This window comes from Callithrix jacchus, chromosome 1 (genome assembly GCF_049354715.1).
Source record: "Callithrix jacchus isolate 240 chromosome 1, calJac240_pri, whole genome shotgun sequence".
In the NCBI taxonomy this organism is placed as follows: Eukaryota; Metazoa; Chordata; class Mammalia; order Primates; family Cebidae; genus Callithrix; species Callithrix jacchus.
The window spans coordinates 210,445,064-210,459,118 of record NC_133502.1 but is presented as its reverse complement, the minus strand read 5'-3'; the positions used below and the strand labels follow the sequence as shown (position 1 = coordinate 210,459,118).

Here is a 14,055-nt window from a genome sequence, read left to right as displayed (position 1 = left end):
TGGGATGTCTTATTTCAGGTAAATAAGGTAAAGTCTTATTTCAGAGAAGCATCCTTGCCCTCTGCTGAAGTGCACATCCTTCTGACAGAGCAGCCTGGAAGGGACAAAGGCCCGGGTCCCTGCTCTGCTCACCCAATCTTCCTCTTGAGCCACTGTGACACTCAGAATCCATCCACTACACTCTGAAGACAGCAGGGCAGAGGGAAAGATGATGAAAAGTGGTCTCAGATGAGTGTAAAACTGTAAGGACACTTCCGAAATCTTTATCATCCCACATCTATCTCCAAACTCTACCCCACTTCTTTTTTTGGCTCAGGGAATTAGCACGGGACAACATAAAGAGGAAAGGCCCAGGGGACAGGAGAAGCTGGGATAAGCAGCGAGGCCTGGTCAGAGCAAAAGGACACCAAGGCAGTTCTGTCAACACACCCAGCTTCTGGTGGTCCCCATCGATTTCTAATAGGAAAGACGATGTCCATGTGAAGGGGACCCATAGGCAGCCTGTCCCTGAAGGACAGTGGTATGAGGATGGGGGCAATGGAGGTATGGGAACCTGAGGAACTCAGGAACAGAAGCGAAGTGACCAGGTATGAGGGTAGGCGGGCCTGGGGGCTGGCCAGGTCGACATCTCACAACTCCTAAGGCCCTGGACCATTTCTTAGGTCTGCGATACTTAAAATGAATTTGTTGAGTTTTCTCCACATCCATAAAACAAGGGGAAGTAGGTTTCAAAAGCAACAAGATACTTCTGCTTAGACATAAGACACTTAAACAAGCTCAGGAGCATGTCCCCAAAGCCCTTCTGCATAAAACCAGGGCTGAGCAAGACCCACTGTCAGCCTAGCACCTGGAACCCAGTGGGCAGGCATCACCACACTGCAGTGCCGAGCACCACTCCTGACCCACAGCAGGGACAGCCACTGCCATCTGTTTCAACTCTGCTATGGCTCTTGAGACTAGTGTAAGGAGGCTTGGTGGGGAGCACGGAGAGAGGGGACGACTGATGTGAGAAAAAAGCACAGGAAGCTGTCACACTGCCAGCCAAGGAGCTGTCTTGTGGGCAATGATAATTCCTACATTCCTCCAAAGGTGGGTTTATCTAGGAACATGTAGGGGCTGGGCACTGTGGGTCAGCCCCAACAGCTTCCTTCCAGGGGAGAAAGCCCTGGATCTAAAACTGTGCCTCTGACCCCCCGGCTGGGCTCTTTTACGCCTGCTCCTCACCACCCACCCCCACCCCAATCCAGACAGACAGATTATTATGTCCTTTCTGCTCCAAAGCACACCAACTCCCCTAGAACTGCTGCAGAAAAAGGGTTAAGGAGTTGGGAACCTCCCTTATCTTCACTCAATCTGCTCCAGTTCCCCTGCTGGCTATCAAAATGTAAGTGTCCAGCTGCACCTGAGGCTGAGTATTACAAACCATAAACAATGAACACTGTGACAGTAACAGCTAGCACTTGGCACTTCATGGTGCCAGGCACAGGAGTCAACAATTCACATGTGTTATTGCCTTGATTTCTCCCAACCACCCAAAGGCAGGTACTACTAACACACCCAGTTTACTTATGAGAAAACAGAAACATTAAAAAGCTTCATAGAGGCCAATCATGGAGGCTCACATCTATTATTCCAACACTTTGGAAAGCCAAGGCAGGAGGGTCTTGAGGCCAGGGAGTTTAGGACCAGACTGGGCAACACAGTGAGACCCCATCTCTACAAACAAAATAAAAACATTAGCCCGGTGTGGTGGCACACGTCTGTGGTCCCAGAGGGGGAGGCTGAGGCGTGAGCCTGGGAGGTCAACACTGCAATGAGCTGTGACCACTGCACTCCAGCCTGGGCGACAGAGTGAGACCCCATCTCAAAAAGTTAAAAGCTTCATGGAATTTCCACACTTGCTTGACATGTGAAATCTCGTACGAGGGCCTCACAAAACACTGTGAACACAAGGAAGGAGACAGGAGAGAAAAACACTCCATGCCACATATACTGCAATGACATACACCTTTATATAAGACCTGGGGAATCTAAACACACATATTTGCTTAGATGTGCCAAGAGAAACACTGAAAAGATACACCCAAATTGAAAATCAACAACCCAGCTGGGCGCAGTGGCTCAAGCCTGTAATCCCAGCACTTTGGGAGGCCGAGGTGGGTGGATCACCAGGTCAAGAAATCGAGACCATCCTCGTCAACACGGTGAAACCCCATTTCTACTAAAAATACAAAAAGTTAGCTGGGCATGGTGGCGCGTGCCTGTAATCCCAGCTACTCAGGAGGCTAAGCCAGGAGAATTGCCTGAACCTATGAGGCAGAGGTTGCGGTGAGCCGAGATCGTGCCATTGCACTCCAGCCTGGGTAACACAAGCGAAACTCCGTCTCAAAAAAAAAAAAAAAAAGAAAATCAACAACTCAACAAGTATCAGGGTATCAGGAACTGGGCTGGAAATGTTCCCTCTCTAAACCCACAGTGTTCCCTCTCTAAACTGACAGTGTTATGGGTTTTCACTTGAGAAGCACATAAATCTTTTACTACTGAGAAGATAAAGCCAAATCAGGCCATGCACAGTGGCTCACCTCTGTAATGCCAGTACTTTGGGAGGCCAAGACAGGAGGATCACCTGAGGACAGGAGCTCAAGATCAGCCTGGCCAACATGATGAAACTCCATCTCTACTAAAACTACAAAAAAATTAGCCAGGCATGGTGGCGGTTGCTTATAGTCCCAGCTACTTGGGAGGCTCAGGCAGGAGAATTGTCTGAACTCGGGAGATGGAGGTTGCAGTGAGCCATGATCACGCTGCTGCACTCGAGCCTGAGCAACAGGAGCAAAAACTCAGTCTTTAAAAAAAAAAGTGAAAGCCAGGCACAGTGGCACAATCCTGTAATCCCAGCTACTTGGAAGGATAAGGTAGGAGGACTGCTTGCATCCATGAGTTCAAGATCAGCCTGGGCAACTCAGGGGCAACTCAGTGAATTATTTTCTTTCTCTTAAATAAATAAATAAATATTTTGAGATGGGTGTTACTCTCACCCAGACTGGACTGCAGTGGCGTGATCACAGCTCACTGCAATTTCAACCTCCTGGGCTCAAGTGAGCCTCCCAACCTCAGCCTCCTGAGCAGCTGAGACTAAATGGATGTGCCACCATGCCCAGCTAATTTTTTGTAGAGACAAAAATTAGTTTTGCTATGTTGCCTAGGTTTGTCTTTTGCTCAGTCCTCAACCTCCAAAAGTACTGAGATTACAGGTATAAGTCACTGTATCACTGTAGCCAGCCTAAAATATTTTTTCTAGCTGGGCGTGGTGGCTCACGCCTACAATCCCAGCACTTTGGGAGGCCGAGGCGGATAGATCACAAGGTCAAGAGATCAAGACCATCCTGGTCAACATGGTGAAACCTCGTCTCTACTAAAAATACAAAAATTAGTTGGGCATGGTGGCGCACGCCTGTGGTCCCAGCTATTTGGGAGGCTGAGGCAGGAGAATTGCTTGAACCCAGGAGGCGGAGGTTGCAGTAAGCTGAGATTGTGCCATTGCACTGCAGCCTGGGTAACACAAGCGAAACTCTGTCTCAAAAAAAAAAAAAAAATTCTAAAATGAAAAGTGGACCAAATCAAAAGAAAAAGTACAAGTCCTAAAACTTCAAAATAAATTAAAACAAATGAGCTGAATATCAAGTTGGTGGCAGAATCATATAGGGAAAATAAATATTTTGAGAGGCTTCTTAAAAAATGAAACAACAAAATATTCTCAATGGAAGGACAAATGGAACCTCAATGTGTCAGTTTTAAGGAATGTCAATTTTAAGGACGAACAGAACTTCAAGGTAATCTTAAATTTTCAGTCTACCTTTTGTTATTGGTGGTAATATAAACCGTTTATGCTGAAACAATTTGAAAGTAAAGCAAGCAAGTACGCTAGTAACATTAGAGACCAAGAGAAGATAGTCATAGTAACAGAAAAGATACATGTTTAAAATGAAAGAAGTAAAAGCCCTATATATAAGGTTAAATTTTGAATTGAAATATTAGTGTAAAATTATGGGTTTTTGTTGTTGCTGTTATTTCAAAAACATGTTTTTTTCTTAGTTCTGTTCACTAAAAGGCACAAAGCAATGAAAAGACTAGTACCCACATAGCGTGCTCCAAATGCGACTTTACCAGCAGGGCTCACTCCCTAGAGGAACAGCCAATCTGGGCCTAAATACCAGCAGGCTACAAAAAACTAAAGAGGTTATGTGAGGGCTTCAAGAGACACAGAAGCTCCTGCTAGACGAGGATGGGACCATCTAAGCATCAAAATGAATGGCGGCAATGGACCAGAACACCCCAGATACACAGCCCCGAGCTCAACACGCCACTCAAAGAGAACCTATCTGTGGCCCCTGGGGGGACTCCTTAGAATGGAAAGCTCAGAAAAACAGCATTCCTGGAGGTCGTGAACACACAGGGTTTCAAACAATCATCAGCCGTGGCTGACAAAAGAAAACCTTTCTTGACCAAAAAAAAACCCTCCATGTAATAAATGTGGGAGAAAAGCCAGAACTAGTCTGCAATTCCTAATTAAATGACGGAACCATCGGATGGTAATAGGAGCTTTACAAGAGTCAGGCTGTTGTTGCTCTCCAAACCTCCAAACTGTGGTCTTTTGGGATTATCAAGACACCCAGAAATACAACTGTAAGGCAACACTCTGGATGTATTCTTGCTAAGAGACCATGGCACCCTCTGCTCTTTGATTTAGCACCCAGTTCACAAGAAGGAAGGAGCAGGCAGGATGAATCAGGAGCTTGGGGGGGCATCAGAGCCCATGGGGAGGGCCACAGGACATCTGGGCTGCTCCTTCACCAGGCCAGGAGGGGCCAAGGGGAGAAAAGACCCATGTTTGGATCCTGATTAAAAGAAGTCAACTATTAGGAAACAAGTGTTGAAACTTGAAGGAGGCCTTCCCACTGATGACAATAGTGACTCCATGTGATAGTTATGTGGGGCCCTAGCAAAGGCCGGTATGGAGACGCTCAGTGGAGATACAACTCTGAGGGTGAGAATGTGCCCTCAGTACTTCAGGAGGAAAACAAAGACAGCCAAGGGAAAAGTCACCAAACCACAGTAACTGCTGACTCTGGGTTAGAGAAATACGACACCTCTGTGCCATATTTCAACTCATGTCTGAGTTTTCCTAATAGATTTTAAAATACCATCAAATTCCAGAAACAGTGCTTTCATGCCAGTATCCACAGCCCCCTGGGACCTTGGTCCCAGCCCACAGGACACATCATCAGAAACCAAGCAGGGATGAGGCAGCCCCAGCAGTGCCCTCTACCCAAGGAAATCACGCTGCCCTGACCTGGCCACCAAGGAAAAACAGATTTGTTATCCATCATTTTCACTAGTTCTATTAAAAATATATGTAATCGGTTGGCTGAGATACAATTCACCCATTTAAAGCATGCCATTCAACGGTTTTTGGTACTACATTCAGAGTTGTGCAGCATTACCAAAATCAATTTTAGAACATTTTCTTTCTTTCCTTTTTTTTTAGGCGGAGTCTCACTCTGTCACCCAGACTGGACTGCAGTAATACCATCTTGAATCACTGCAAACTCTGCTTCCTGGGTTCAAGCGATTCTCCTGCTTCACCCTCCCAAGTAGCTGGGACTACAAGTATGCGCCACCATGCCCAGCTTTTGTATTTTTAGTAGAGGCAGGATTTCACCATGTTCCAGGCTGGTCTCAAACTCCTGACCTTAAGTGACCTGCCAGCCTCAGCCTCCAAAGTGCTGGGCTTACGGGTGTAAGTCACCATGCACGGCCCAATTTTGGAACATTTTCATCACTCCAAATGAAAATTCCATTTCACCCACAGCACCCTTGGCCCTTGGCAATCACTAATCAACTCCCTATCCGTAGCAGGCTAAATAACAGTCCTTTAAGAAATCAGGCCCTATTCCCTGGAACCTGTAAATGTTCCCTTATTTGGGAAAAGGGTCTTTGCAGATGTGATTAAGGTAAACATCTTGAGATGGAGGGTTATCCTGGGTTACGCAGGTGGGCTCTAAGTGCAACTGCATGTATTCTCATAAGAGGGAAGCAGAAGGAAAGTTCACATACACAGAGAAGGCGTTGTGAAGATGGAACACAGAGAGAATTTATTTACCTTGTAACGCTGGCCTTGAAAACTGGAATGATACAGCCACAAGCCAAAGAATACCAGCAGTGACCAAAAGCTGAAAGATGCCAGGAATAGGTTCCTCTCCTATAGCCTCCCTGCTGCCACTGTGATTTTTGCCCATGGTACTGACTTTGAACTTCTGGCCTTGAGAACTGTGAGATTAGATTTCTGTTCTTTTTTTTTTTTTTCCGAGTCTGAGTTTCGCTCTTGCTACCCAGGCTGGAGTGCAATGGCGCGATCTCGGCTCACCGCGATCTCGGCTCACCGCGATCTCGGCTCACCGCAACCTCCGCCTCATAGGTTCGGGCAATTCTCCTGCCTCAGCCTCCTGAATAGCTGGGATTACAGGCATGCACCATGCCCAGCTAATTGTTTTTTGTATTTTTAGTAGAGACGGGGTTTCACCATGTTGACCAGGATGGTCTCGATTTCTTGACCTGGTGATCCACCCGCCTCGGCCTCCCAAAGTGCTGGGATTACAGGCTTGAGCCACCGCACCTGGCCTAGATTTCTGTTCTTTTAAGCCACCAAGTTTGTAGTAACTTCTTATAGCAGCCACAGGAAACATAAATATTTTGTCACCAGGAGTGGGGTGCCTAAATATGTGGCAGTCTCTTTGGAACTGGATAATAGAGAGGCCGGTAGAATTGTGAGAAGCATGACAAAAAATAACCTGTTCCAGGTGTCCTTGAACAGGCAGTGTGTAGAAATGTGGATGTTCAAGACCCTGTCACCCAGACTCTGCCTTAAGGGAAATGAGGAACCTGTTACAGAAAGTCTGTGTTATCTTTAAGAATACATTTACTATCAAAAACAGAATGTTGGTAGAAACATGAACATTAAAGGTGAGTCTAAGGACACAGAGGAAACAAAGAACATGTTACTGAAAACTACAGCAAAGGTGACCTTTGTTATATAATGGCAAAATGTTTAGCTGGATTGTGTCCCATAGCTGTGTGGAAGGCAGAATCATAAGCGATGAGCTTGCACATTTAGCTGAGCAGACTTCCAATCAAAGCATTCAAGACTCAGCTTGGGCCAAGCGTGGTGACTTATGCCTGTAATTGCAGCACTTTGGGAGGCTGAGGTGGGCCGATCACCTGAGGTCAGGAGTTCAAGATCAATATAGTAAAACCCCATCTTTACTAAAAATACAAAAATTAGCCAGGCGTGGTAGTGGATGCCTGTAATTCCAGCTACTTGGGAGGCTGAGAATCAGCCTTAATCACTTAAACCCAGGAGGTGGAGGTTGCAGTTACCTAAAATCATGTTACTGCACTCCAGCCTGGGTGACAGAGTGAGACTCAGTCTCAGAAAAAAAACAAAACAAAAAAAAAACTCAGCTTGGTTTCTTCTTGCTGCTTATAGTAAAATGCAAGAGGAGGCCAGGAGCAATGGCTCATGTCTGTAATTCCAGCAATTTGGGAGTCAAGGCGGCCGGATCACTTGAGGTCAGGAGTTTGAAACCACGGTTTCACCAAAAACCATGGCCAACATGGTGAAACCGTGTCTCTGCCAAAAATACAAAGATTAGCTAGGTGTGGTGGTGGGCGCCTGTAATCCCAGCCACCTGGGAGGCTGAGGCAGGAGAATCACTTGAACCCGGGAGGTGGAGGTTGCAGTGAGCTGAGATCATGCCACTGCACTCCAGCCTGGGCAACAGACTGAGACTTTGTCTCAAAAAAAAAAAAGAAAGAGGAAAGAGATAAATTAAGGGGATAATAAAAGGTAAAGAGAATTTTTAAAATACAAAAAGAGATAAATTGAGGGAAGAACTGTTAGACAGAAAGGAACCTAGACTTCATGATTTGGGAAATTCTCAGGCTATTTAGATAGGAAAAAACCAAAATGCTAAAACTAGGAGATTCACTGTTAGGAAAGTATGTTCTGTTGAAAATGCCAAGGGTGTGGCATGTCTTGCAAATGTTTCTAGTGCCAAAGAAATTAAACATGGGAATCATGAATCCCCTCAATCATCTCACAGAAGTGAGGAAGAGAGACAAAATTAGGAAAGATCTGTAGAGAAACCTCATCTAATGCTATGAATTCCAACATACATGCAGAAGTTCCACAAGGATTTTGAGAATGTTCTACTAGCAGAAACACTGCCAGCTTGGAGTAGAAAGTTTACAGCCTAGGCAAAATCAAAGAACTCCCAAAACTGCAGAGGCAGGAATAGGCTGCCTCAAACTAGTCAGCCTCAAACATGTGCTGCCTTTTAAGAAAGTGACGGCAGAGCCATGGACCCAGTTAGGAGCCTCCAACCTTATGGTAGGTAACTTGTTATCGCAGCCATGGGAAACTAATACACTGTCTCTATAGATCTGCCTGTTCTCTGGACACTTAATAAAAATGCAACATGTCATCCTTTGTGACTGCTTCGTTTCATTTACGTAATGTTTTAAGCTTCATACATGTTGTAGCATGTATCAGCCCTTCATTCCTTCATATGGCCACATGATATTCCATTGTATGGATATTCTAGATTCGGTTTATCCATTTATCAGCTGGTAGGCATTTGAGTTGTTTCCGCTTTTGGCTACTAATGATATTATAATGATGCTATAAACATTTGTGTATATGTGTTTGTGTGGACATGTTTTCTTTTCTCTTGGGTATACACCTAGGAGTGGAACTTCTACGTCACATGGTAACTCTACATTCAACTTTTTGAGGATTTGTCATACTGTTTTCCACAACAGCTGTACCATTTCACATTCTCTCCAGCAATGTATGAGAATTCCAATTTCTCTGCCAGGTGCGGTGGCTCATGCTTGTAATCCCAGCACTTTGGGGAGCCAAGATGAGTGCACCACTTGAGGTCAGGAGTTTGAGACCAGCCTGGCCAACATGATAAAATGATAAAACCCTGTCTCTACTAAAAATATGAAAATTAGCTAGGTGTGGTGTTGTGTGCCTGTAGTCCCAGCTACGTGGGAGGCTGGGGCAGGAAAAATCACTGGAAGCCGGGAGGTGGAGGCTGTAGTGAACTGAGATTGTGCCACTGCACTCTAGCCTGGACGACAGAGCAAGACTCCATCTTGAAAAAAAAAAAAAAGAGAGAATTCCAATTTCTCTACATCTTTGTCAGCATTTATTATTGTCTGTCTTGTTTTATATCACAGCCATTATAATGGGAATTAAGTGGCATCTCACTGTTTTTTTATTTGCAATCGCCTCCCCTAATGACTAGTGATGTTAAACATCTTTTCATGTGCTTGTTGGCCATTTGTATCTCTTCTCTGGAGATAAATTTATTCAACTACTTTGCCATTTTTTAGTTGCCTTTTTTTTTTTTTAGTGTTGTTGGGTTATAGAAGTTCTTTATGTATTCTGGATATTAAACCCTCATATATGATTTGCAAATATTTTCTCCCATTCCAAGGGTTGTTTTTCTCTTTTTTGGCAGTGTCCTATGATGTGTAAGTTTTTTATTTTGATGAAGTCAAATTTATCCACGTCTTTTGTAGCTTGTGCTTTTTTGGCATCATATCTAAGAAACCATTACCTAATCCAAGGTCATGAAGATGTATGCCTCTGCTTTCTTATATTTATAGTTTTAGCTTGTAAATCTAGATTTTTGACCCATTTTGAGTTTAAAAATAATTTTTTTAGAGACAGAGTCACTCTGTCACCCAGGCTGGAGCACACTGGTACTGTCAGTGCTCACTGTAATCTCAAACTCCTGGGCTCAACTGATCCTCCACCCTCAGGCTGTCAATTAGGCAGAACTACAGGCACATGCCACCATGCCTGGCTGGTGTTTTTTATTTTGAGTTAATTTTTGTATAGGGTGTGAAGTTGAGGCTCAACCTCAATATTTTGTATGTGGTTATCTAGTTGTCCTAGCAACTACTAACTATGATTTAGGTAATTCAAAATCTTATTTTTATATATAGAATTTTTTTTTTGAGACGGAGTTTCACTGTTGTTACCCAGACTGGAGTGCAATGGCACAATCTTGGCTCACTGCAACCTCCGCCTTCTGGGTTCAAGCAATTCTCCTGCCTCAGCCTCCCGAGTAGCTGGGACTACAGGCACGCACCACCATGACCTGCTAATTTTTGTATTTTTAGTAGAGACTGGGTTTCACCTTATTGACCGGGATGGTCGTGATCTCTTGACCTCGTGATCCACCCGCCTCGGCCTCCCAAAGTGCTGGGATTATAGGCGTGAGCCACCACACCCGGCCATACAGAATATTTTTAATATTAAAATGAATAACAGAATAAATGTAAATGGCCCCCTTATCCAGCTTAAATTTAAAAGTAAAAAAGGAAGCAGGAAAGCTTGCTCTCCCCACATCATTCCTTTGACTTGCCCTGCACTTTACTTTCTCCACAGGTAAACTGAAGGAAATGTCACAAGAACTAGACAGTGTTTGTAAAGTACTAGTGCCTTAATAGATGCATAATATGGCTACTGAAAACCAAACCATTAGAATTCAAAATTAGGCTTATGAACAAGTATGTTTACTAAGTATGAGGCAGGAGTCTTGAAGGTAACACATTTTTTTTTCCAGACAGAGTTTCGCTCTTGTTGCTCAGGCTGGAGTGCAATGGCACGATTTCAGATCACTACAACCCCTGCCTCCAGGGTTCAAGCAATTCTACTGCCTCAGCCTCCCGAGTAGCTGAGATTACAGGTGCCCAAAATCATACCCGGCTAATTTTTATATTTTTAATAGAGACGGGGTTTTGCCATGCTGGCCTCGAACTTCTGACCTCAGGTGATCTACCCGTCTCGCCTCCCAAAGTGCTGGAATTACAGGCGTGAGCCACTGAGCCCAGCCGATGGTCACACATTTAGATAGAATGAAGCAAAGAAGAACCACCTAATGGTAAAAAATGACACTCGACCCTCATTCTGAACCAGCTGCACAAAGCATAACTCAGGTCTTTCTAGCAGACATCAATAGTTAGTGTATCACCTGTTCAAATGGTTTTTTGTTTTTTTTTTCAGATGGAATCTCACTCTATTGCCCAGGCTGGAATGCAGTGACGTGATCTCGGCTCACCGCAACCTCCACCTCTCGGGTTCAAGCAATTACCGTGCCTCAGCACCCCGAATGCACACCATCACACCTAGCTAATTTTTGTATTTTTAGTAGAGATGAAGTTTCACCGTCTTGGCCAGACTGGTCTCAAACTCGTGAATTCAAGTGATCCACCCACGTTGGCCGCCTGAAGTGCTGGGATTACAGGCGTGAGCCACCATGCCCAGCCAAAAAATTTTAAATATAATTAGTCAAGCTTTGAGTCACATATTTTATGAAAAAAAAGTTTCTAAAAAATTAGGCAGGCATTGTGTTGCATACCTCCCAGGTACTTGGGAGGCTGGGGTGGGAAGAGCACTTGAACTCAGAAGTTTGAGGCTTTAGTAAGTTATCATCACACCACTATACTCCAGCAGCCTGAATGACAGAGCAACACCCTGACTCAAAAAGAAAAAGAAAAAAAGCTGAAGGTACGAAAGTATCTTCATTAATTAGAGGCATGTTGGCATCTTTGTCCTCTCTTGCTCTCCTGGGGAACACAGTTGGAGCTATCTTTTTGCCCCTTGATTCTAGCTGATTGGTTGTTCAGCCCAGGCCCTCCTCTCTGATAAATGCCAACATGGCTTCCCAGTTCTGATGCTCTCTCAAACTCCCTAGTCCCTGAGTTTCACCTTAGCTACTCAGTAAGGGTTTAGCTCTATACCAACCATTTCTAAACTGTAAACCAGAGACATGTACTACTTTTCCTTAATACTATGTTAAATGCAAAATAGGTGACAGGTGTTTAATTCTTAGCAGGCCAAGTAAGCAAATGTCCAGAAATGCATCCAGTTCCAGTATACATATCTCCACACTGCCCCTGTAGGTACTGACACCGAGGTGCCAAGATCCCTGACTATTTTCTCATTCAATGGGTGCTAAATCTTCCTGAACTTTCCTTCAGGAGGATGGCTGGAGTGTTTGGAGATGCCATTATCACTATCACCCACCATCCTGAGGCATAGCTATTTTAGTATCCCTCAGCCTCCCTTAGACAGAGAGTAGTCCCACCCATAGAAATTAAAGTGTTAAGAAATTAAAGTGGGTGTTTGGGGGTCTTTTGCTTTGACAGGTGGGAGTCAGTAAGAGATGTGACTAAGAGTGTAGGCTCTGACGTCAGCCAAATGACATCCTGAGTGAAACAATGAGCATCTTCGTGCCTTAGTTTCCTTGCCTGTAAACAGGAAAGAGTGGTACTGTAGTTGAGTAAGGATCAAATGAGTTCACACGCATGAAGCATGCAGAAAAGGGCCTTGCAAGCAGACATCACTATAGAGTGCACAAATGGGGTCTGGCTGTAAGACCTGGGGCCAGGCAATGACAGAATTTTAACTTGGGGTGCTAACACTCACACTGAAGGTATGAGCTCACTCCAGACGATTAAGTAAATTCCTTTAGACAAGTACACGCAAGGCTTTCCTTGCCTTAGGGTATACACTAGATAGCCTGAGGTGCCCATTAGTGGCCTGGTTTCCTTTGGGATGGGCACTTCTGGACTCAGAAGCCTGCCAGGATTGCAATGGAGAGTGATCCTTCTTTTTTTTTTTTTGAGACGGAGTTTTGCTCTTGCTACCCAGACTGGAGTGCAATGGCAAGATCTCGGCTCACCGCAACCCCTGCCTCCTGAGTTCAAGCAATTCTCCTGCCTCAGTCTCCCGAGTAGCTAGGACTATAGGCACGCACCACCCTGCCCAGATAATTTTTGTATTTTTAGTAGAGACGGGGTTTCACCTTATTGACTAGGATGGTCTCGATCTCTTGACCTCGTGATCCACCCGCCTCAGCCTCCCAAAGTGCTGGGATTATAGGCGTGAGCCACCGCGCCCGGCCTGATCCTTCTCTTCCATGACCCGCAACCTCTCAGACTCTCTTGGGGTCTGGAAATACAGAGAAACTCCTCCCTATCCTATTCCCTGCTCAGAAGTCCCACCTTTTACATTCCTTCACAGTTGTTAGAACAGGTCTCAGGCAGCAGGGGCAGGTAATAAGTGTCCCCAGGCTGCCATCTGACCTGAAGAGTCCTACTATAGCCCACCTGCTGAGACGGTCCTCACAACACTAGCTGGCACTGCCTCCATGTAGAGTTTCAGCAGTAAGTAAAAAGATGGCCACCAGACAATATCCAAGTAAGATGTCTGTCCCTGTAAAAACAATGCAGGAAAATTCCAACAGTTCTTATACATTTGTCTTCCAATTAGTCAGAGCTTCTGCCTGGAGTTAGAGATTTAGAACCAGCTTGATAAAAGGAAATGGACTAAAATTGTTAAGGCACAGTGTGTAGGCTGCAGTAATTCAGGGGCCAAGGCAGAACGAGTTGTCATGAGGAGGGGTAGCTGGTCTGCTGGATGTCTCCTTTGAGGGAAGGCTTAATCCTCAGGTGCTGGGAAGGTCTCTGTGGTAGCTAGTCTCCATGGTGCTCCCAAAATAATCAATGGCCCGCCTGCCTGCACCTATAGGCTGCTGCTCTAAAGGTAGAGGCTATTTACTCTCCCCTGAACTTGCACAGGCCTTGGGACTTAACGGTTTCCAAGTGATGTTCTAGGAGCTGTGAGGACTAGCACTTCTTCTTCCTCTTGGAAGTCAGCTGCCATGCTGTAAGGAAGTCCAGCTATGCTGCTAAACATGCCACGTGGAGGCTATGTAAGAAAAACTGATGTGTAGCCACCTGAGTAAAGCCCTTATGGCCCTGCCAGCGAGGCTGGGGTGCGGGCAGAAAGCAGTCACATGAAGGGTCACAAATGAGACCCGGAGAACGGCCCAGCCAGGGAATCCCAACTGCCCCAACTGCTGACCCACAGATTCAGAAGAAAAATAAATAAATCACTGCTTTAAGCCTCTATGT

General features: G+C 45.1%; 1 protein-coding gene across 17 annotated transcripts in view; it reads right to left on the bottom strand.

Annotated features, from left to right (window-relative positions):
* MED15 (mediator complex subunit 15) overlaps positions 1–14,055 on the bottom strand; it is an 85,099-nt gene that overhangs the window by 33,872 nt on the left and 37,172 nt on the right. For 2 of the 17 annotated variants that reach the window (XM_078341284.1, XM_078341269.1), the window contains one exon: positions 13,249–13,354. The exons of the other annotated variants lie outside the window; for them this stretch is intronic. The gene's annotated coding sequence lies outside the window, so the exon portion shown is untranslated. The remainder of the gene's footprint in view (positions 1–13,248; positions 13,355–14,055) is intronic. 17 annotated transcript variants of the gene reach the window in all.